Source organism: Triturus cristatus, chromosome 12 (genome assembly GCF_964204655.1).
Source record: "Triturus cristatus chromosome 12, aTriCri1.1, whole genome shotgun sequence".
NCBI lineage: Eukaryota > Metazoa > Chordata > Amphibia > Caudata > Salamandridae > Triturus > Triturus cristatus.
The window spans coordinates 716,780,376-716,803,099 of record NC_140595.1 but is presented as its reverse complement, the minus strand read 5'-3'; the positions used below and the strand labels follow the sequence as shown (position 1 = coordinate 716,803,099).

Here is a 22,724-nt window from a genome sequence, read left to right as displayed (position 1 = left end):
AGGTGATACATTATGCGGCAAATGCTGAAAATCTTCAATTATGTGAACAACGCCGTGGCTGAAAATACAAGAACTGTGACGGATTATAGGAGGACTCATTGTAATGACAATAATCAGGAAGCAATTAAGGTATTCCACATCAAAATAACAAGTGTGCGGTCTGACTTCCATGCTCTCAGAATGGAGATAACTGGGCGCGCAGGACGAGTGAGAACCAGGTCCAACAGTGGAACAATCATCTATGTTACAGGTTTCGTTTCCCATGTACCTGTTCTGCTTAGTTTCTTCAGAATGTCGTTCTATCCTCTTTCCTGACTGTGTCTTGCCTTCAATGTGAACATCTCTCAGAGCTTCCACGTGGACCATACGTCATCTGAGGCACCACCCAATAGTGCTGGGGTTTTAACCACTACCATGTCGCATTTTGGGACTGTCAGTGTCACTTCTACCTTTTCAATGTGAGCTCAAAGACCGGAGAATTTAAAGAAATGTTGGATAAAGACATAAACAGTAGACTGTGAGGATGCCACACAAGACATGACGTCACTTGAAAGCTAATGGTATGCTAGGGAGGCTGGGTGGGTCATTAGGGCTGATGTCATTAATACATGCAGCTCCTCTGTTATCTTTTTGAATGAACTTAGATCACGTGCTAATACATTACCCCATCAGTATGAACAATTGTTTCATTAGAAAATTATGGAGTCACGTTGCTATATTTAGAGCAGATGTTCCTACGTTGGTTTGAAAAGTCATTTCTCAGATAGTCGCGTCTTTTACAGTGATTGTTGTAGACTCGACCTGCTGCCGGGAGAGGACGTGCGGTGAGTGGTTGAGAGAGATAACCTCCATTACTCGCACTCACCCGCCCTTCCGCCCTCCAGCGATTCAGCTTTATTTCCACCCCCCCTTTCCCGAACTTGTAAACCTGTTGTTGACCATGGTTCTTGACTGGGTTTTCAATGCCTGGAGTTGTAGATCAGAGTTTTGAAGTATCATAAAATGCATGTATCTCAGATGGTAGCGTGGCCGAGCGGTCTAAGGCGCTGGATTAAGGCTCCAGTCTCTCCGGAGGCGTGAGTTCGAATCCCACCGCTGCCAACGTTTTTTTTTTTTTTAAAAAGAAGCCTTTTACAGAGGAGTCTCCCATCTTTCTCTCCCCTTTGCTCGCTCCTCCATACATGCCCCACCTACACGTCCCTAATTTTTAAAAGTTACACTTCACTCTTTTATACTCTCTAAATAAATTGCTAATCTGTGGACTTTAGGAAATTGCCTGATATGTGCTTCTCTTAATGCGGTGTTTTGCTTCAGTCTGCCCAGACTGCCGTCAAACGCATTGTTTAATAAATATTAATGTTTCCCCGCGTGGCCACCCTGCCCTTCTCTCTGCGATATACCAAAGCACCTCTGCGAAGTAAACATTCTAAGTAAATTATGAAGGAAGGTTCAGCTCCACGAGTTACATTTATGTTAGAAAATGCGTTTTTCAGCGTTATTTTAAAACTGATGCTAAATGAATGCGTAGTCGGCAGGATTCGAACCTGCGCGGGGAGACCCCAATGGATGTCTAGTCCATCGCCTTAACCACTCGGCCACGACTACCTGCTGAATCATCCCTCCCCAGAACCCTTTCTGTACCTAAGAAAAGTCCGGTGTACAGCTCTGGATTCCTAATGTAAAGTCCTCCACATAGGAATACAAGGTGTATAAATGACACCTTTTATGTGTTATTGTGCAAGAAGCAAATTCACCTCTGCCTGAGCCCCTCTAAGCCAAATGTTTTGAAGTTGGGGCCCCCTCCCAAACTTTTTTGGCAACGATTTCAGGAGAGGTAGGGTCAGGGCTGACCACAGTGGGCTGGGTTTGTGAGATCATTTCAGGGTTAATATTGCTGTACCTAATCAACACTAAATATAGACCTATAAAAGTGTAAATACATCAAACCAAAACAGAAATTCATCAGCAAACACGGCTCCATAGAATTGGGCCGGTATACCCAAGTACTCCATGCACTAATGTTAGCTGCGGCTCTGAGTAGCAATCCGTCTCGTGTGCCTCTCCCACCCCACCCCAACCATGCCTGGTCCTCTCTCCAAGCTTAAGAGAGGCTTCCAGTCTTTTTCAGACCAAAACTAGCTCCCACATGTATGTTGCCCCCTCCCCTCTGCTGACAGAGAGCCCTCAACTCTAACCCTAGCAAGAAATATAAGCTTAATGTTTCTTTTATAAAGTAAGACAGCAATAATTGTAATGCAATGGGCTCCTCACACTCCTGGGCCCCTGCGACTCTGCACCTGCTTCACTAATGATAGCTACTTCCAGGGCTTTAAGTGGGCCGGGTCTCACCGGGTCTGAGCACCGGCAGTTTTTTTAAGGGGGCCTCGAAACGGGTCTCTATCGGGCTCTGTTTTGGACCCTGGTACAGGCGGTCCGTTTTTCCCCGGACAGCAGTGACAGCAGGGACATCGATGTGCGCGTGGTGAGCGTTGTAGAGGAAGGGAAATCCTTTAAAGAGAGTCATTCTCTCTCTGGATTTCCCTTCTTCTTTTGAAACCCAGGAGCAGAAACATTGTTGTAGTGTCACTAGGGCTTTGAGTGGAAGTGTTTTTCAATATTATATACAAGTCATAGTTGCTGCTAATTTATCTTCTGCAACCAGCAACCATTGATAAAGCCAATAGTCCTGACTTGTAGGTATGATGTGACTTGTTGTATCATATATCAATGGCCTCCTTTCACTCCTGGACCCCAGCGGCACTGCACCCGCTTCACTAATGATAGCTACTGCCTTCCAAGCGGACCGTCTCCTCTGCCCTTTGTTAAAGACATGCGTCCTGTCTTGTCCCATCCAACTTCCTGCTATGACTCTGAAGCCCAAGCTAAGGTATCTCCTCTCCATCAATATTTCCCTCCCAGGTGCCACTGCTCCGAGGCCCAAAGCAACAGTGACACTGCACTGAGCACTGGACTCTACTGAAAGCAAGGAACAATAGTAAAAAAAGTCATAATTTGAGTTTACCTGGCTCTTCACACCACTGGGCTCCAGGGCCACTGCATCTGCAGTATGCCTGGGCTGTAAACTCGGCTCCGCTTGCGGAGTTGTGGAGTTTTCCCTACTCCATGCTCCGTGTAGAGCCCGGAGTTCTGAAAAGCGTAGTGTTGCGGAGTGGAGTTTTTCATCTCTCACAGTTTGCCAATGCTAAGTTGGCGAGCGCGAGTGAGGAAAATCCAACGCTAGATCACCTCCCGGTGAGATTTCTCAAAGCAGGAGTTCGCTAGAAGCTCACATTGAGGAAGCTGCTGCTCGAGTAGAGCATCTACTTGAGCGGAAAAAAGAAGCTGTGCCCTCTTGTGCTGCGCGTGGTGCTGTTTGAATGGATTTTACATTGCGATGCAAACACCGAGCACTAAAAATCAGCGTGACTTTCCTCACTCCACCACTTGCGGAACTCCACGGAGCACGGCTGTGTTTTTTTGTAACTTCGCAGAGTTCTGCCCAGGCCTAAAATGCGGTACCAATGATGCTAAAAGCTGTCTCCTCTGCCCATTCCACTGGACCATCACACCTAGGCCAAAGACCCAAAGCAGGCTGCTTGCCCCTTATGTAAGCAAACCAAAAAAAAACATATTTCTCCCCTCTTTTTCTTGTGCCCTGCACAGTAAGTGTGGCATGAGCCTTAATGTTAGCAAGGAAAACCTGCATGTAAACAGAAGTGGAAGCAAGCAGTATCTATTTGCACCCACATGGCCATATTTTTCTTTTAAACTAACAAAACATTTTCCCATACCTTTTATTAACAAGCATTGGCATAGCCAATAGGTCTCGCCTTTGGGACCTTCTGAGATTAGCCATGCAGCACATTATCCCCACTCACATGATCAACCACTCCAACACATAGCACACTGGGACCAGTAGGGCCTGCTAAAACAAAAACAAGCATTTGCAATGCAATAGGTCTCGCATTTATAAGAGTTTGAGCTATTGGCATTGTAAAATTACAATGCCTTTTATTTATGTTTTGGTTTAAAAACAAATAAAAGGCATTGTCATTTACAATGTCAGTAGCATAAACTCGCATAAAAGCAGTGTGTGGAGTGCAGCAGTGTGCGGCGTGCAGCAGTGTGCGGCGTGCAGCAGTGTGTGGCGTGCAGCAGTGTGAGGCGTGCAGCAGTGTGCGGCGTGCAGCAGTGTGTGGTGTGCAGCAGTGTGTGGCATGCAGCAGTGTGTGGCGTGCAGCAATGTGTGGCGTGCAGCAATGTTTCGTGTAGCAGTGTGAGGCATGCAGCACTGTGTGGCATGCAGCGGCATGCGGCGTGCAGCAGTGTGCTGCTTGCAGCAGTGTGCGGCTTGCAGCAGTGTTGTGCAGCATGCAGCAGTGAGTAATGAAGCAGTGTGCAGCAGTGTGTGGCGTGCAGCAGTGTGCGGCGTGCAGCAGTGTGTGCCGTGCAGCAGTGTGTGGCGTGCAGCAGTGTTTTGTGTAGCATTGTGCGGCGTGCAGCAGTGTGTGGCGTGCAGCAGTGTGTGGCGTGCAGCAGTGTGTGGTGTGCAGCAGTGTTTCGTGTAGCAGTGTGTGGCGTGCAGCAGTGTGCGGCGTGCAGCAGTGTGCTGCGTGCAGCAGTGTGTGGCATGCAGCAGTGTGGGCATGCAGCAGTGTGTGGCGTGCAGCGGCATGCAGCAGTGTGTGGTGTGCAGCAGTGTGTGGCATGCAGCAGTGTGTGGCATGTAGCAGTGTGCTGTGTGCAGCAGTGTGCGGCATGCAGCAGTGTGTGGCGTGCAGCATTGTGCAGCATGCAGCAGTGTGAGGCGTGCAGCAGTGTGCGGCGTGCAGCAGTGTGAGGCGTGCAGCAGTGTGAGGCATGCAGCAGTGTGAGGTGTGCAGCAGTGTGTGGCGTGCAGCAGTGTGTGGCGTGCAGCAGTGTGTAGCGTGCAGCAGTGTCAGGCGTGCAGCAGTGTGAGGCGTGCAGCAGTGTTTCGTGTAGCAGTGTGAGGCGTGCAGCAGTGTGTGGTATTCAGCAGTGTGCGGCGTGCAGCAGTGTGTGGCGTGCAGCAGTGTTTCGTGTAGCAGTGTGAGGCGTGCAGCACTGTGTGGCGTGCAGCAGCGTGCAGCAGTGTGCGGTGTGCAACAGTGTGCGGCATGCAGCAGTGTGCGGCGTGCAGCAGTGTGCAGCGTGCAGCAGTGTGCTGCGTGCAGCAGTGTCGTGCAGCATGCAGCAGTGAGTAATGCAGCAGTGTGCAGCAGTGTGTGGCGTGCAGCAGTGTGCGGTGTGTAGCAGTGTGTGCCGTACAGCAGTGTGTGGCGTGCAGCAGTGTTTCGTGTAGCATTGTGCGGCGTGCAGCAGTGTGTGCCTTGCAGCAGTGTGTGGCGTGCGGCAGTGTGTGGCATGCAGCCGTGTGTGGCGTGCAGCAGTGTGTGGCGTGCAGCAGTGTTTCGTGTAGCAGTGTGCGGCGTGCAGCACTGTGCGGTGTGCAGCAGTGTGCGACGTGCAGCAGTGAGCTCCGTGCAGCAGTGTGTGGCGTGCAGCAGTGTCGGTGTGCAGCAGTGTGCGGCGTGCAGCAGTGAGCTCCGTGCAGCAGTGTGTGGCGTGCAGCAGTGTGTGGTGTGCAGCAGTGTGTGGCGTATAGCAGTGTGCGGCGTGCAGCAGTGCGCGGCATGCAGCAGTGTGATGCATGCAGCAGTGTGATGCGTGCAGCAGTGTGTGGCGTGCAGCAGTGTGAGGCATGCAGCAGTGTGAGGCGTGCAGCAGTGTGCAGCGTGCAGCAGTGTCGTGCAGCATGCAGCAGTGAGTAATTCAGCAGTGTGCAGCAGTGTGTGGCGTGCAGCAGTGTGTGGCATGCAGCAGTGTGTGGCGTGCAGCAGTGTGTGGCGTGCAGCAGTGTGCGGCATGCAGCAGTGTGTGCCGTGCAGCAGTGTGTGGCGTGCAGCAATGTTTCGTGTAGCAATGTGCGGCGTGCAGCAGTGTGTGGCGTGCAGCAGTGTGTGGCGTGCAGCAGTGTGTGGCGTGCAGCAGTGTTTTGTGTAGCAGTGTGCGGCGTGCAGCAGTGTGAGGTGTGCAGCAGTGTGAGGCGTGCAGCAGTGTTTCGTGTAGCAGTGTGAGGCATGCAGTAGTGTGTGGCGTGCAGCAGTGTTTTGTGTAGCAATGTGCGGCGTGCAGCAGTGTGAGGTTTGCAGCAGTGTGTGGCGTGCAGCAGTGTGCGCGTGCAGCAGTGTGTGCTGTGCAGCAGTGTGTGGCGTGCAGCAGTGTTTTGTGTAGCATTGTGTGGCGTGCAGGAGTGTGGGGCATGCAGCAGTGTGTGGCATGCAGCAGTGTGTGGCGTGCAGCAGTGTGTGGCGTGCAGCAGTGTTTCGTGTAGCATTGTGCGGCGTGCAGGAGTGTGAGGCGTGCAGCAGTGTGTGGCGTGCAGCAGTGTGTGGCGTGCAGCAGTGTGTGGCGTGCAGCAGTGTGTGGCGTGCAGCAGTGTGTGGCGTGCAGCAGTATGAGGCGTGCAGCATATTTCCCCGACCTCTCTGATGTGGAACCCCCGCCATTGGAGCTCGGCTGTCCTGGCTTCTGTGCCGGGTCCTACCGTGGAGTGACGCGGGCCGAGGTGCACTTCTAGCCCAACTATGGAGAGCGCATCTACAGCTGTAAGGACGCAGGGCGCAAACTCATCCGGGGGCTGAGCAGGTGAGTGTGTATGTGGGGGGAGCTGGTGCGGGATGTAGACGACCCATTGTTAGACTTGCAGAACACCTGCATTAAGGCAGTGACATCAGGTGCAGTGACACCTGGCAAAACGTACACATTTGAGGTGTTTTTAATGCTATACTAGGAGCGGGGTTTCCAGTTTCCTTGCATTGGTGCCCCTGGCACCCTTGTAATGACACCGCCTCCTAAATTCTGAACAGGGCGCAGCCATAAACAGTGCATCAGGTGCAGTGGCACCGGGGACACGTGATATACACGGCACTGTTGGCCCCAGTATGGTTGTCTGTAGCACCCGAAGTGCATACAAGCGGGGCACATTGTGTTTACTCGCATTAGAGAGTTTGAACCATTGCTACACTGCTGATCTTAGTAAACATTAAGGTGCCTGCATAGCCCTTGTGCTGACAGCCTTCTGCCATTGCTCAACACAATAAATACCCCGGGCAACTATTATCCAACGCAATATTACGCCCTGTGGACTTCAGAAACATGGAGGACACGGGCGGCAGCTCTTGGATTCTAACTTTGTCCTGTTCCCCGGCAGAAGGCGCTGCCATTAATTGGAATCCAATGATTTATTGTGCGCGTTTTCACAACATGCCTTTGACACATGGTGCCTTCTTCACTTCAATTTCACTTGCGAGTTTGCGTCTGGCTCCCATTTAATGAGCCAGTAAAGCCTCTCCGTGGAGTTACTAGCCATACACTTTCAGTGGTCCACTCACCTTTCACCTTGTAAAGGTTGATAAACTCTGCTCCACTGCATAGAATGATAGTAATACCGGCTCCTGGTGGGGCTACACAGCATCAAGCCCATGACCGCACTACATACATATTGTTTCATGTTAAGATTGCTGATAGAATTCATTCGGGTGGTTGGAGTAAGTTATGCGGCTCAGGGCTATAGGGGATACTGGGTGAAACCAGGTCTATTAAACATCTGAAGCCGTCACACTAAACCTAAAATCGGGCTTCTGACCATTCCAACCACGTGTGCCCCTGTGGATGCTCCATTGGAGCGGGCACAGCAGCCTGGTTGTGCTCCTTGGAAACTGTGATTTCCGCAGATTTCTGACTTCTAAAGGGTTTGGTAAATCACCGAGCTGCGGGCATCTTGGTGTTCATTGAGGCTCGGAGGGGAAGGGTCATCTGTGTCACCTCAAAAAGGCAGGGGGTAGAGAACCAGAAATAGAGCATGGGAGATAGCAGAAGAAGGAAGAAAAGAGAGAGAGTGAGAGAGCGAGAGAGATAGAGAGGAAGAGAGAGAAGGAGAGGGAGAGAGAGAGAGAGGGAGAGAGAGAAAGAGAGAGAGAGAGAGAGAGGAAGAGAGAGAGAGAAAGAGAGAGAGAGAGAGAAAGAGATAGAGAGGGAGAGAGAGAAAGAGAGAGAGCGAGAGAGAGAGTGGGAGAGAGAGAGCGAGAGTGGGAGAGAGAGAGAGAGAGAGAGAGAGAGAGAGAGAGCGAGAGAGAGAGAGAGATAGAGAGATAGAGAGGAAGAGAGAGAGAGAGAGAGAGGAAGAGAGATGGAGAAAGAGAGAGAGAGAGAGAGAGAAAGAGAGAGAGAGAAAGAGAAAGAGAGAGAAAGAGAGGGAGAAAGAGAAAGAAAGAGAGGGAGGACGAGAGGGAGAGAGAGATAGAGAGAAAGTGAGAGAGAGAGATAGAAAGAGAGAGAGAGAGGGAGAGAGATAGATGAAGAGAGAGAGAGAGAGAGAGAGAGAGAGCGAGAATAAAAGCATGCAGAAAGAAAGGGGGAGAGGCAGAGAGAAACAGGATGAGAGAGACAGATGGGTCCCCTCAGGACTCAAGGGGCTTTTATGGTTGGGTCCCTCCTACCTCTGGGCCCGGTGCACTGCATCCGCTGCACCACCGGTAGCCACGCTGGCACACAGAGGGTCGTTTAGAGATTCTCCGTTATACATTAGTCAGGACGACCGTCTCCCTCATAAAAGTCTTAGAAGATGCGGGCAGAACTAAGACAAAAACTGAGTGGTGAAGAAAGAGATTAAGCGAACGCGGAGACAAACACGGAAATACAGACGACGACAGGTGGAAAGTTAAAGCAACCAAATCTCAGACCCAGGTGTCACTCGCTAAAGACCCAGGGGTCACTCAGTAAGTGGCCTTTAGTGCTCTATTTGGGTCAATGGGAAGTGGAGAAAAGGTAAATCTGACGACCAAGGGAAAGAAACAGTAGCAAGAGAATGCCCCACAAATCAAGCACATATACACTGAACGTCACCTTCAGAACAGGGAAAGAACAGATAGGCGTAGTTCCGTATTCGAGTCGTCAGCCCGGCTAGCTCAGTCGGTAGAGCATGAGACTCTTAATCTCAGGGTCGTGGGTTCGAGCCCCACGTTGGGCGTGCATATTTTAAAATTCATTTCTTTTATTTTGATAATTCTTGCTTTTGATCGTAAATGCTTTTTATTGATTTCTTTTTTTATATTTTTTCATTTTCCTATATTTTAATAATATGCCTACAAGTCCTAGCATTAATATGCCGAGGCATCACAAAACGGACAATCTTAAATGTGGGGATTGAGAAAAGTAAGATCGCCGGGCGGATGGAAGGTTCGGGGGAAAAGCAGAAGGGATTCCAAGTGACTCCTTGAACCCTCGTCACATCTGCTTACTGACTCGCTGAAATGTACTTAATGTAACTCTTCGTATTTAGGGCACCGAAGCAAAATATGTATTTTTTAAATGCCTGAAACGAAAAATAAAAAACATACCTTTCACACTTCTAGGAGAGTGGAGGGGCAAAGTCGATAAAAGGAACATAAAAACATTCAGTAGGAATCAAATTGCTCTTTTAATTGGATAGTGCCTGCACTTCTCATCCCTGCTCCAGTAATTTTAATGGGAGAGTACAGCACTTCTCAGCACCGCTCCAGTGCTTTCAATTGCATAGTACTAGCACTTCGCAGCACTGCTCTAGCGCTTATGATGAGAGAGTGCAGCACTTCTCAGAACTGCTCCAGTGACTTTAAATGGTAGAGTACAGCAGTTCCCAGCACTGCGCCAGTGACTTTAATTGGATAGTACCAGCACTTCTCAGCAGTGCACCAGTGACTTTAATGGGAGAGTACCAGCAGTTCTCGGCCCCACTCCAGTGCTTTTAAAGGGAGAGCACAGCACTTCTCAGCACTGCTCCAGGGCGTTTAATTTGATAGTACCAGCACTTCTCAGCACTGTTCCAGCGCTTTTAATTGGATAGTACCAGCACTTCCCAGCACTGCGCCAGTGACTTTAATGGTAGAGTACAGCAGTTCCCAGCACTGCGCCAGTGACTTTAATTGGATAGTACCAGCACTTCTCAGCACTGCACCAGTGATTTTAATGGGAGAGTACCAGCAGTTCTCGGCCCCACTCCAGTGCTTTTAAAGGGAGAGTGCAGCACTTCTCAGCACTGCTCCAGGGCGTTTAATTTGATAGTACCAGCACTTCTCAGCACTGTTCCAGAGCTTTTAATTGGATAGTACCAGCACTTCTCAGCACTGCTCCAGTGACTTTAGCGGGAGAGTACCAGCACTTCCCAGCACTGCTCCAGTGACTTTAGTGGGAGAGTAGGGAGAGTACCAGCACTTCCCAGCACTGCTCCAGTGACTTTACTGAGAGAGTAGGGAGAGTACCAGCACTTCCCAGCACTGCTCCAGTGACTTTAGTGGGAGAGTAGGGAGAGTACCAGCACTTCCCAGCACTGCTCCAGTGCTTTTACTGGGAGAGTACCAACACTTGCCTGAACTGCTCTAGTCGTTTAAATGGGAGAGTGCCAGCACTCCTTCGTAGCAGACAGCTGCTCTGGGAGAAAGAGTGCTTATCTGCGCGTCTTTATTTCCATTTAAAGCTCGAGTGAGATCTCTCGCAGGTTCAGTTTCTTGGGATCTCTATACGTCTAAGCACGTTTGCGGAGTCATCCATCATTTACACAAACCTTCGTGATTTTGTTACTTTTCTTAAAAAAATGAGTTTAGTCATTTCAGTAAGAGACGGGGTGCAGGGAAACAAAAATCAGCGAGGTTGCTGCACAGTGCTTCAGTGGCGTAACGAAAGTTCCTCAGAGGGGCCCCCGCTTCGGACTTAACCCGGAGCTCTCCGGTGTGATTACAGTGCTGAGGGGGCCCCTTGCAGCTCGGGCCCCCGCACTGCGGGGAATGCGGGTGCCTGTGTTACGCCCCTGCTGTGCTTTACACACATTAAAACCAGACACGTGGCTTGGAGCTTGAATTTTCGAAACAGTTTAGAAAGCTGCTTTGAGGGGATTATTCCACACAACTAACAACCCTTTGAATGAAACAGGAACCTAGATACAACATTTCACAATCTATAGCCAACTTTATATTAAAGTTCTAAGACAATTCCCAATATTTCAGAATTTAGTAAATAAATAATCACTTCAAATGCACTAAAATACTCAGCTGCATTGGCCGGGAATCGAACCCGGGCCTCCCGCGTGGCAGGCGAGAATTCTACCACTGAACCACCAATGCCTCGCTTGTCATTATGTGCCACAATGATGTACTGAACAATATGACAGTACTCCGAACTGACAGTGTGTTTGTATTGAACTCCAGTCTGTGCTTGAGGCTGGCAGGAGCACAGGCAGTTCTTATAAAGTACCCATGCTTCCACAAAGAGAGCAGCTATGAGCTCACATGTAGTATGACGGGTTCTGTCTGTAAACCACAGATGCTTCAATAGTACATGTGACACACAGAAGATGATCAAACTTGACCATTGCAGGTGCTGAATCATTAGCTGTAGTCAACGCTAAACCACCCGGGCTGTACCTGAACCTGACAGAGACAACGATGCTGCACAGTACAACCCATGCCGGAAATGATGAGAAGTCACAGAACTGACATCCGCAGGCGATGAAAAGACAATGCTTTCTGTACTGAACAGAGACAACAATGAACCCAGCCACGGCCCGTATAGGGCGTGCTACCGGGGCGGTGACGTGGGGCGGAGGAGGGGCAGTGTGGGTGGTTGTAAAATGCAGCATACGGCCGTTTTCAGGTAAGTAACGAAAGAAAGAAATAAAACAAATTTTGCAGCGTGCGCAACGAAATTCGTTTTTTTTTCTTCGTTACTTACCTGAAATCGGCTGCATGCTGCATTTTACAACCCCCCCACCCTGCCTCACCCCCACCCCACGTCACCGCCAAGGTAGCACGCCCTATACGGGCTTTGGCTGAATGAACAATTGGCCCTTCAAGCATGGCCGGCGCTAGGCATGGGCAGCGTGGGCATCTGCCCAGGGCTGCACATCTGCTCGCAGCCGTGGGGCCTCGCACCTTTAAAGGCTCCAGAGTTTCGAGGCCCAGGGGGCCGCCTACGAGTTAACATATTTCTGTTTTTATCAATCTCCTCTGCTGACCCCTATCTGTGGGCCTAATGTCTGCATCATGTATGTTGATGAAAGCAATTAGACAGTTAAAGTGCCCTTGCGTGGGAATGTTGCCCAGTCCCTGTATCAATGAAAAGTAGAGCATTCTGCTGGGCGCAGAGCAAAAGATAGAATGACGGCGCATCACAATGGAAACTGCTCACCTAGGACAAGTGGAAATGGAGCTGAGAGTGGGATTAAAGGGGTAAGACAAACGGAATAATGTGTGGGGGAGATAGGTGTGAGTACGGCAGTGAGACAAGAGGTGCACGCAGAGGAGCAGAATCAGCATATAGAAGTGGACGTAGCAGGGTTTCAAATGTGCTGGGTCACTCAAGCCTCATACCCGGTAGTGAATTAAAATGGACATTGAAAAGGGGCCCTATATTCATTTCCTTAACTTTGCTGTAAAAACATTGATCCAGTGTCTGCACAATGAATGAAAGTTCCAAAAAGCAGGCGGTGAGACGGGCCCACTCTCCATTTTCACCCTCAGAGTGAATTTCTTTTTTAACTCTGCAGCAGTGCCACCCTTTGCTGCCTGTAATGTAACTTCAAGGAGACTCTTTATAGTTCTTTCAGTCTTATCATTTCAGAACCAAAGCATTTTCAATATCATATGCAACGAAGCTTTAGATGTTGATTATTCATCTTATGCAACTAATAACCACTGACAAAGCCAATAGTCCTGGCTTGTCGTAGGTGTAATGCTATTTGTTGTATTATTCATCTTGAGGCAATGAATGAAGCAGCAAAATACCAGTCGGGCGGCACACTATGCTCTGCACAGATTCATAGCTTACATGTTTTTAAGCAACACCCTTAATTACAACAGACATGCCCCTTTGAAAGACCCCCCCACACACAATTTTTTCATCCCACTTACAGCCCTGCTGTCAGGTCAGTATGAAGGCTGTTTTTTGGCTAGTTGTTATCCTGCTTTGTTGTCAGGTGAGCTGATTTTTCCTGTTGATTTTTATGATAACAAAGCAAACATTGCCTACAGCAAACTCAAATCAATGCAGTATTCTATACTTTATAAATAACTTATACCGCATGTCTTTACAAGTTGAAAACTGCCCTAGTTTGCAAACATGGGACACTTTTCTAGCTAACTAACTCACTAATGGGGGCCCCTTTTATTTCGGTGCTGGGGGCCTATGCTCTGTCCCAGTCTGATGCTGCATGTTAAGCAGGGCCACTGGAATTATGCGATTGTGCTGTGGCAGCGACTTCTGCATAATTATGCATTTGCCACATAATTCATCATCTGCTGCATAATCTACAGATTTTCACAACAAAATTGCTTTCTATCTCAAATGGTTCAAAAGTTACTAAAAATGCAGCGACACATCTTACCGCATGTGGGAAGGCCCTTTGAAAAGCTGGGATAGTCAACTTTCTGTACCCACTTCTACATGTGGGTGTTAAATTGGTACTATGGGGTACAACCAATGCCCAAACAGCGTTACCAAGTATAAAAATGGAAAAAATGAGGCAAAACCATTTCAAAATTTGCCACATTATGCCTCATAATTTGCCTTTTGCTTTTTCGCATAATTTACTCACCCTGCCACATAATTTAGCCCTCTCCTGCCGCTTAATTCCTGATGTTAGGGTAATCCATGGCAGTGATTTTGTTCCTGTTTATATTTCCCATGCTTTACTTAATCTTGCATTCCCCCAGAGTGCTAGCTATCTCCAACATGTGTGTTTCTGTATTTCATTTCACAGCATATTACTCTAGGGTGATGCACACTTTGTACGGAGTCGCCGCCAGGTGTTTATAACAGGCTACAGTTGAGCACTTTGCAGTTGAGGCTGCAGGCAGTACACATTTCACATTGTGCCTGACTGTGGGTCAAAAGGGTGTTCAGATTACATGATCATTCAAAATACGGCTTCTCTGCAGAGCAGAAAGAGCAATGGTCCTGAATTCCAGTTGTGATTCTATGCAAATGTGTGTGAAGGAGCTTCTTATTGGTCAAAACAACAATGTGAATGTAAAATAATTTATTGTTGTTACTCATTTAGCTTAAACAGCTAACAACCACTGACAAAACCAATACTCCTGGCTGTTTTTAGGTGTATGTCAGTTGTTGTGTTATAATTCTGGTTTCTTGCTGATATCTTGCACATATTGATACCCAAACATGATTCCCATCAGTGGCAATTAGGTCTCTGCTGAAGAAAATGTTTGTATGTGCTTGCTAGCAGTTGATTTCTGAATGAAGACAAATTCATTCAAACCTTATAGTGAGAAATCAAGGGTTCTCATTTTTAAAGGATCTCATACCATATGGTGTTCTCTTTGGTGGCTGGTGGAAGTAAGTCAATCACCCACATGGCAGAGCCAGCAAAACAATCTTGGATTCATTTTCCAGCATCTTCTCTTGTTTTCAGAATATAATAAGCATTTTTCATTCACTTGCCTTTACTACATCCATAAGCAACAGAAAATCATTCCATTCAATTATCTTCTCACTAGATTAAGCAAATGCTTCCTGCCCTCTTGCATTCAGTACCCTTCAAATCATTCATAACCGTGCTAGGCTCCTCATCTGAGATGGCTGCATCGCTATGCCATTTTGTTTCACCTTTATGCTGTCTGCTGGGTCTTTGGTCCAAACCCCTCTATCGACAAAGCAATATCTATTTTTCACTGTGCACTGCATTAAAAAGGGTCTATCTTTCGACAGCACTCCACACGTTCAGTCCAGCACCCCACACTCTGTGATACCAAACTCCTGTGCCATCCTAAAATGTAGATGGCCCTGATTGGAGGCAGAACCTTCTCCTTTCTAGTTGTGCAGGACTAGAACTATCACCCTCCTGAGCTATGGCATAACTCCAGTCTTTTGCAAATACACTCAAAACAAACTTTTCTCCACATTAGTAAAGTTTGCACATCTCTTTTGGACATCTCTTCGTGCCAGAATCAGAATGACCAGTTAGCATATCATTTTCATTCATCCCATTCAATAGAACAAAATCCAAGTTTAATTCATTTAAACTACATTTAAACTTCATTTATTACTTAATAGCAATCAAATATCTATGTACGTATTTTATCAGGATTATTAATGCTATTTTAACCATGTTACTGATATCCAAACTAGGTAAGTAGCTTCTTGCAAAGCCACTTCATCAATGCCATATAAATAATGGGCAATTGATATTACTTCCTATGATGTCACTTCCTGGGAGGTTAAATCTTTTGCAAATTATAGGGGCCTCGCATGCTACTATTCTGCCTGGTGCCCCACATATCCTAGGACCCGCCCTGCCTTCATGTATGGTGAGAGGAGACCAGGGCTTTAAGTGGGATGAAAAAACTGGGGGGTCTCTCAAAGGGGCGTGGTCAATGTAGTTAAGGGCATGGCTTAAAAACACATAAGCTAAAAATCTGTGCTTAGCATAGTGTGCCGCCTGACTTGTGTTTTGCTGTTTGTGTTCTTGCACCCAGATATATGATACTAAAATTAATATCATACCTACAAGGCAGGACTATTGACTCTGTCAGTGGCTGTTAGTTGCATAAGATAAATAAGAAGCAACTACGGCTTGTATATGATGTTAAAAAAGCTTCCACTTAAAGCCTTTGTGACCCCTCGACAATGTTGCTGCTCCTGAGTTTCAAAAAGAGAAAGGAAATCACTCTCTTTAAAGGATTTCCCTTCCCCTAAAACACTCACCTGGCATGACATCATGCTGTAACATCTCTACTAGTGAGAAGTGAGCAGTGTGAGCACACACACATCAATGGTACTCTAGTACGGGAAAAAATGGACCTCCTTTGCCAGGGCACAAAACAGAGCCCGATAGATACCCGTTTTGAGGTCCCCTTTAAAAATCTGCCGTGCTCAGCACCGGTGAGACATGGTCCACTTAAAGCCCAGGAGGAGACATAGATCACACGCAGCAGACCGGGGGACATTAATACCCAAAATGGCGCTTAGAATATTCATGAGGAGAGTGTTGCAAAATTTACATGTTACAAAAATAAAACGAGAAACAAGAAGAGGTAAAATAAAGCAATAGATGGAAGTCACTCAAAGTCACACAAAGCAAAAATGTGAGACCGGCCTCACGGCGTTGTCCTCCCAATCATCCAGCCAACCTGCAACCACCCTCAAGACACGACATCTCCGACTCCGGCCGCCCCAGCCACCCAGATCCGAGGGCCGGCCAGAGCCCTGACAGACTCGACACCCTACCACGCATGTCCGACCGAGGGAGCGGGAACCCTCGAGCCAGACCCAAAGGCGCCAGCCCAGTCACACCTCGGGTCGCCTTCCCCGGGAAGACTCGATCGGCCACCAGGCCCCTGGGGAGCAGGCGCCTCCCCTGCCGAGCATCTGGGGTCCCTCCCAGACCCACCTGAAAAGACCAAAGAAGTGAGCGGCAGGAAATCCCGCCGAACCCCCTCCGTCACCCCAGTCCCCCCTCTGCGAGGACCCCGGACTTCAAAGAGCAAGCGGAGTATAACAAGGGGTGCTGGAGAAACGAAGGTAGAGAAGACCTCGAACCATCCGAGCCTGCTGACGCTGTCGCGGCTCCCGAACGCTGAAGTCACCTGGGCCTGCTGAGTGACTCGCGGCCTCTTGCTATTGAACCATCTGAGCCCTGCTGACGAGGTCGCGGCTCCCAAGCACTGAACCACCTGGGCCTGCTGAGTGACTCGCGGCCTCTTGCTATTGAACCATCTGAGCCCTGCTGACGGAATCGCGGCTCCCGAACTCCGACCACCTGTGCCTGCTGAGAGACTCGCGGCGCTCCCCTTGAGGACGACTCGGTAAGAGATCGCCCAGAGAATCGACACCCTCCAGCTCGAGGATTGTGAGCTATCCGCAGGGTATTTCGCAGAGACACTATCTTGAAAGACTGTCCCGCTACCCCCATTCCCCACAACCGATTTGTGGTACTTTGTGCCACTGCTGTACTACTTGCATCTTGGATCATAAAGATCCCTTGAAAATCATCGATAAAAGAACCTATCGTCCTACAAAGAATACGTGTGGTGTCACTCTGTTCGTAGTGTATATCAGGGTGTGCGCGCCTAGTTCGGCCTACGTGGGAGAGGTGGGTCAAAGGGGAGGGCAAGACGGGCATCGAACCCCCCTCCGGCGAACGCCTTTCCAACATTTGATGGCAGACGACGGGATCCGAGCCGACACCGAAAGAGAGCGTGCAGTAAACGACTGACACACTACCAAACAGAGATGGAAGGAGAAACCTCCCTGGGTGCCGCAGGTACCGAAATAAGCTCACCGTTCCGAGAGGATCAATTGGACTATTACACACATAGAGAATTAAAACAGTTTTGCAAAGACCTTGGCATCGCTACCACCGGATTAAGCACAAAGGAAGACTTCCAGAAAGTATTGAAAACCTGGGTCGAGACGGGGGCGCCACCGACCCAAACGGAAGGAGACTCTGCCCATGAACCACAAAGCATCCCGGCGAGAAACAACGGGCCAGAGGGGAACCTGTCCCCCGAGGAGCTAGCGGACCGAGAGAGAAGCCGCAACCACGAACTTGAACTGGCAAAACTAAAAATCGAGGGAGAAATAAAACTAGCAGAGAAAAAGTTGGCCGTCGAGCAGTTACGGCTACAAGGGGAACTCGAAGAGAAGAGACGCCAAAGAGAGCACGACGAAAAGAAGCTCCAGCTAGAACATGAACGCAGCCTGAAGGAGATCGAGTGGCGGGCTAAAAACGAAAAGTCACAGCCACCCGGGAATCCACCGCCCGCTCCCACCGGGGAAACCAAAGTCCACATCCCCAAGGATGTGGTAAAAGAGTATTACAAGAACGACGATATCCAGCAGTGGTTTAAGGCCTACGAAGTCGCCATGACCTCTCACCGAGTCCCGCAGAAGGATTGGGGGGCTGGCCTATGGGGCCGGTTCTTAAGCGAAGGAAGAGACACCCTGCTAGATCTGCCCTCCACGGTCATGAACTCCTACAGCCACATGAAGGAAGCCCTCGTGGGCCGGTATGGACTCACCCCCGAAATGTACCGACAACGGTTCCGAGATTGTAAGAAGATACCGGGCACCACGTGGGTAGAATACGTGAACTTTTACAGCCGAGCCTTGGACGGGTGGATCAAGGGCAGCAAGGTCTCCACCATCGAAGAACTGTTTGATCTGATTGCCTGGGAACATTTAGCGGCCAATTGCTTTGTAGAACTGCGCCAGCATCTCCTGGACAGCAAACTCACCGACCCTCGGAAGCTGGCCGCTGAGGCTGATCGTTGGGTGAATACCCGAGCCACCCGAGGCCCCGTGGGGGACTATGGCCGCCACAGTCAAGGCCCCCCCCCCGCCAGAGGGGCGGAGGGAACCACGGCCGACCAAGAGACTTTCCCGGGGGGTCCTCAACCAGCCCCCCCAGCAGCCCACCAGCGGCGGGTTCAGCCCCGTCTCCAGCAAGCACCGGAGTCGCAGGACGGCTAGGTCCACGAGCTAGGATCACCTGCTTCCGCTGCCAACGGCCCGGACACTACGCTAATGACCCCCAGTGTCCCCAGTATCAGCGAACCACAACGACCAACCCCCCGGCCCGGCAGATGGCCTCCGTGGCTCTGGGGGAAGAGATGGAGGACTCCGAAGAATGGGAACCGACGGCCATGGCCCTGGTCTCCCTTGGTGATCGAGAAATGGTCCCCGGGACACCCTTGCCCGCCAACACAAAGAAATACCGACAGCAGGTGACCATCAACTGCCACCGAGTCGAGGGCCTCCGCGACACCGGGGCGAGTGTCACCGCGGTCCACCGCAGCCTAATTTCAGAAGACCAGATCCTAACCGGTGCCCTCTGTCCGGTCGTATCCTCCGACAATTCTGAGAGCCTCTGCCAGATGGCGCTGGTGCCCTTCGAGTGGGGAGGGGTCTCCGGAGAACTGAAGGTAGCGGTCCGGACATCACAGCCCGTAGACTGCCTCCTGGGCAACGACCTGGAGAGTTCCCCGTGGGGGCAAGTAGAACGAAGAGCCCATCTGGAGATGATGGGCCTACCAGAATGGGTCTGCGCCACCACGCGCTCCATGACCGCGCGATTGCCTCTCTCCGAGGGCAGTGAGGCCCTCCTACCGAACACTATCCCCGAGAGCCGGGACACTCTACCAGAAGCGGACAACCCTCCTTCGGAGGGAGAAGAAGACACTAACCCGGGAGAAGGGCCAGAACCTTCCGCCCCGGAGGCCCTGACTGAGCTCGGAGAACTGCCCGAGATGGGCCAGTGGCGCTGTTAGGGGGGGCCCTCCCGGGAAGAATTCTGCCAGGAACAGGCCACTTGCCCCTCCCTAGTGGGACTCAGACAACAAGCCGAAGCCCAGGCCGCCGGTGACCGAACCGGAACCCATTGGATCTATTGGGACAATGGCCTCCTATACAGCGAGCAAAAGTCCGCCGAGCTAGGCGCAGCCCGGGTACTGGTAGTACCCCTGCGTTTCCGGAGCTTCCTCCTGGGCCTGGCCCACGATGTACCCTTGGCAGGACACTTAGGCCAAGACAAGACATATCAGCGATTGGTTACCCACTTCTATTGGCCCAAGATGCGAGCGAATGTAGAAGTACACTGCAAATCCTGCCTCACGTGCCAGGGCAGTGGGAAGAGTGGCGGAAAACGCAAAGCTCCCTTACAACCGTTCCCCGTTGTGAGTACCCCGTTCGAGCGGGTCGGCATCGACATCGTGGGGCCCCTGGATCCGAAGACCGCCCAGGGCCACAGATTCATCCTTGTCCTGGTGGACCATGCCACCCGCTACCCAAAGGCCATCCCCCTCCGCACCGTGACGGCTCCCGTGGTTGGCCGAGCTCTCATGGGGATCTTCTCCCGTGTCGGATTTCCCCGCGAGGTTGTGAGTGATCGCGGCACTAACTTTATATCCCGCTACATGAAGTCCCTGTGGCAGCAGTGCGGAGTCACGTATAAGTTCATGACCCCCTACCACCCCCAGGGCAACGGCCTAGTGGAACGCTTCAACCGTACCCTAAAGGGAATGATCCTGGGCCTCGAAGAGCCCCTGCGCCGGAAATGGGGCGTCCTCCTCCCTTGCCTCCTGTTCGCATACCGAGAAGTTCCCCAAAAGTCTCTGGGGTTCAGCCCCTTCGAACTGCTATACGGACATCCCGTCCGAGGGCCCCTGAGCCTGGTCAAAGAGGGCTGGGAGACAAGCCCCCGGGGGACACCCCCTGATGTGTTCCGCTACATCCTGGCGCTCCGCAACCAGACGAGGAAGTTCAGAGAACTCGCAGAGGCTAACCTCGAGGCCAGCCAAGAAGAAATGAAGCGCTGGTATGACCAGAACGCAACCCTGGTCGAGTTCCAGCCGGGCCAGCAGGTTTGGGTCATGGCCCCAGTGAAGCCCTGCGCCCTACAAGACAAATGGACTGGTCCCTTCAAGGTGATCGAGCGGAAGAGCTAGGTCACGTACCTGGTCGATGTACAGTCCCCCCGGAACCCCCTCCGGGTCCTCCACGTGAACCGTCTCAAGCCCCACTTTGTGAGAACGGAATTAAGTTTGCTACTGGCCACCGATGATGGGGCGGAAGAAGACACTGAACCCCTGCCTGACCCCCGTGCGCTAAAGACCTGGATGGCTCCGTGGAGGGAGTAAGACTTTCAACCACCCTCACTCCCCAACAGTCCGACGACTGCCGCCAGCTGCTCAGACAATTCGCAGACCTCTTCTCCCTCATTCCAAGGGTCACCGACTGGTGTGTCCACGACGTGGACACCGGCGACAGCCCGCCTGTGAGACACCGAGCCTACCGGGTGCCTGACCGGGTCCGCACCTGCATCAAGACCGAGGTACAGAAGATGCTCACCCTTGGAGTAATCGAACCCTCCGACAGCCCCTGGGCCAGCCCGGTGGTCCTGGTCCCGAAGGCGGCTTCTCCCCGAACTAAGATTCTGTGTGGACTACCGGGGGCTCAATGCGGTCACCAGAGCAGACGCTCACCCTATCCCCCGCGCCGACGAGCTCATCGACCGCCTGGGCGCCGCCCGGTTCCTCAGCACTTTCGACCTGACCTGCGGATACTGGCAGATTGCTCTCACGAAGGGAGCGAAAGAACGCTCTGCCTTCTCCACACCAGATGGCCACTACCGCTTCAGGGTCATGCCGTTCGGGATGAAGAACGCCCCGGCCACGTTCCAGCGGTTGGTGAACAAGGTCCTGGCCGGACTCGAGGAGTTCAGCGCAGCATACCTTTACGACATCGCCGTATTCAGCTCTAAATGGCACGAGCATCTCCAGCCCCTCCGACAAGTACTCATGGCCCTGCGCCAAGCCGGCCTAACAGTGAAAGCCAGCAAATGCCAGCTCGGGCAAGGCTCCGTGGTCTACCTGGGGCATCAGGTGGGCAGCGGCCAGGTCGCCCCCCTCCAACCGAAGATCGACGCCATCAAGTCCTGGGAGCCCCCCACCACGCAGACGGAGGTCCGGGCCTTCCTGGGCCTTACAGGGTACTACCGGAGGTTCATTAAAAACTATGGTAGTATCGCGGGGCCCCTCACGGAGTTGATCTCCAAAAAACTTCCGAAGAAGGTGCAGTGGACCACCCCGTGCCAGCAGGCGTTCGACGCCTTGAAAACCGCCATGTGCACCGCCCCCGTACTCAAGGCCCCCGACTACTCCCAAGAGTTTGTGGTCCAGACCGACGCATCCGAACACGGCATCGGGGCCGTCCTCTCGCAGTTCGACGACAAGGGCATCGATCAGCCCATAGCCTTCATCAGCCGAAGGCTGCTGCCGCGAGAGCAGCGTTGGAGTACTATAGAACGAGAGACCTTTGCCGTAGTCTGGGCCCTCAAGAAACTACGGCCCTACTTGTTCGGAACCCATTTCCGAGTACAGACGGACCACCGGCCCTTGCGGTGGCTAATGCAGATGAGGGGGGAGAACCCCAAGCTACTACGATGGTCCATCTCTCTCCAAGGGATGGATTTCACTGTCGAACATCGCCCCGGGGCGGATCATGCCAACGCCGACAACCTGTCCCGGTTCTTCCGCTTCGGCGAGGAGAATCCCCCAGTGGATGGGTAGTTCTCCACGCCTTTCAGCTGGGGGGGACGCGTGTGAGACCGGCCTCACGGCGTTGCCCTCCCAATCATCCAGCCAACCTGCAACCACCCTCAAGACACGACATCTCCGACTCCGGCAGCCCCAGCAACCCAGATCCGAGGGCCGGCCAGAGCCCTGACAGACTCGACACCCTACCACGCATGTCCGACCGAGGGAGCGGGAACCCTCGAGCCAGACCCAAAGGCGCCAGCCCAGTCACACCTCGGGTCGCCTTCCCCGGGAAGACTCGATCGGCCACCAGGCCCCTGGGGAGCAGAAGCCTCCCCTGCCGAGCGTCTGGGGTCCCTCCCAGACCCACCTGAAAAGACCAAAGAAGTGAGCGGCAGGAAATCCCGCCGAACCCCCTCCGTCACCCCAGTCCCCCCTCTGCGAGGACCCCGGACTTCAAAGAGCAAGCGGAGTATAACAAGGGGTGCCGGAGAAACGAAGGTAGAGAAGACCTGGAACCATCCGAGCCTGCTGACGCTGTCGCGGCTCCCGAACGCTGAAGTCACCTGGGCCTGCTGAGTGACTCGCGGCCTCTTGCTATTGAACCATCTGAGCCCTGCT

At 51.5% G+C, this 22,724-nt stretch overlaps 3 non-coding genes across 3 annotated transcripts; 1 reads left to right on the top strand and 2 right to left on the bottom strand.

Moving 5' to 3' along the window:
• Positions 1 to 1,523: 1,523 nt before the first annotated feature.
• On the bottom strand, positions 1,524 to 1,605 carry TRNAS-AGA (transfer RNA serine (anticodon AGA)). Its single transcript has one exon. It is a non-coding gene; the product is annotated as a tRNA-Ser (tRNA).
• A 7,374-nt stretch (positions 1,606 to 8,979) lies between these two features.
• TRNAK-CUU (transfer RNA lysine (anticodon CUU)) lies at positions 8,980 to 9,052 on the top strand. The gene has a single exon. It is a non-coding gene; the product is annotated as a tRNA-Lys (tRNA).
• Positions 9,053 to 11,109: 2,057 nt separating this feature from the next.
• On the bottom strand, positions 11,110 to 11,180 carry TRNAG-GCC (transfer RNA glycine (anticodon GCC)). Its single transcript has one exon. It is a non-coding gene; the product is annotated as a tRNA-Gly (tRNA).
• Positions 11,181 to 22,724: the final 11,544 nt, after the last annotated feature.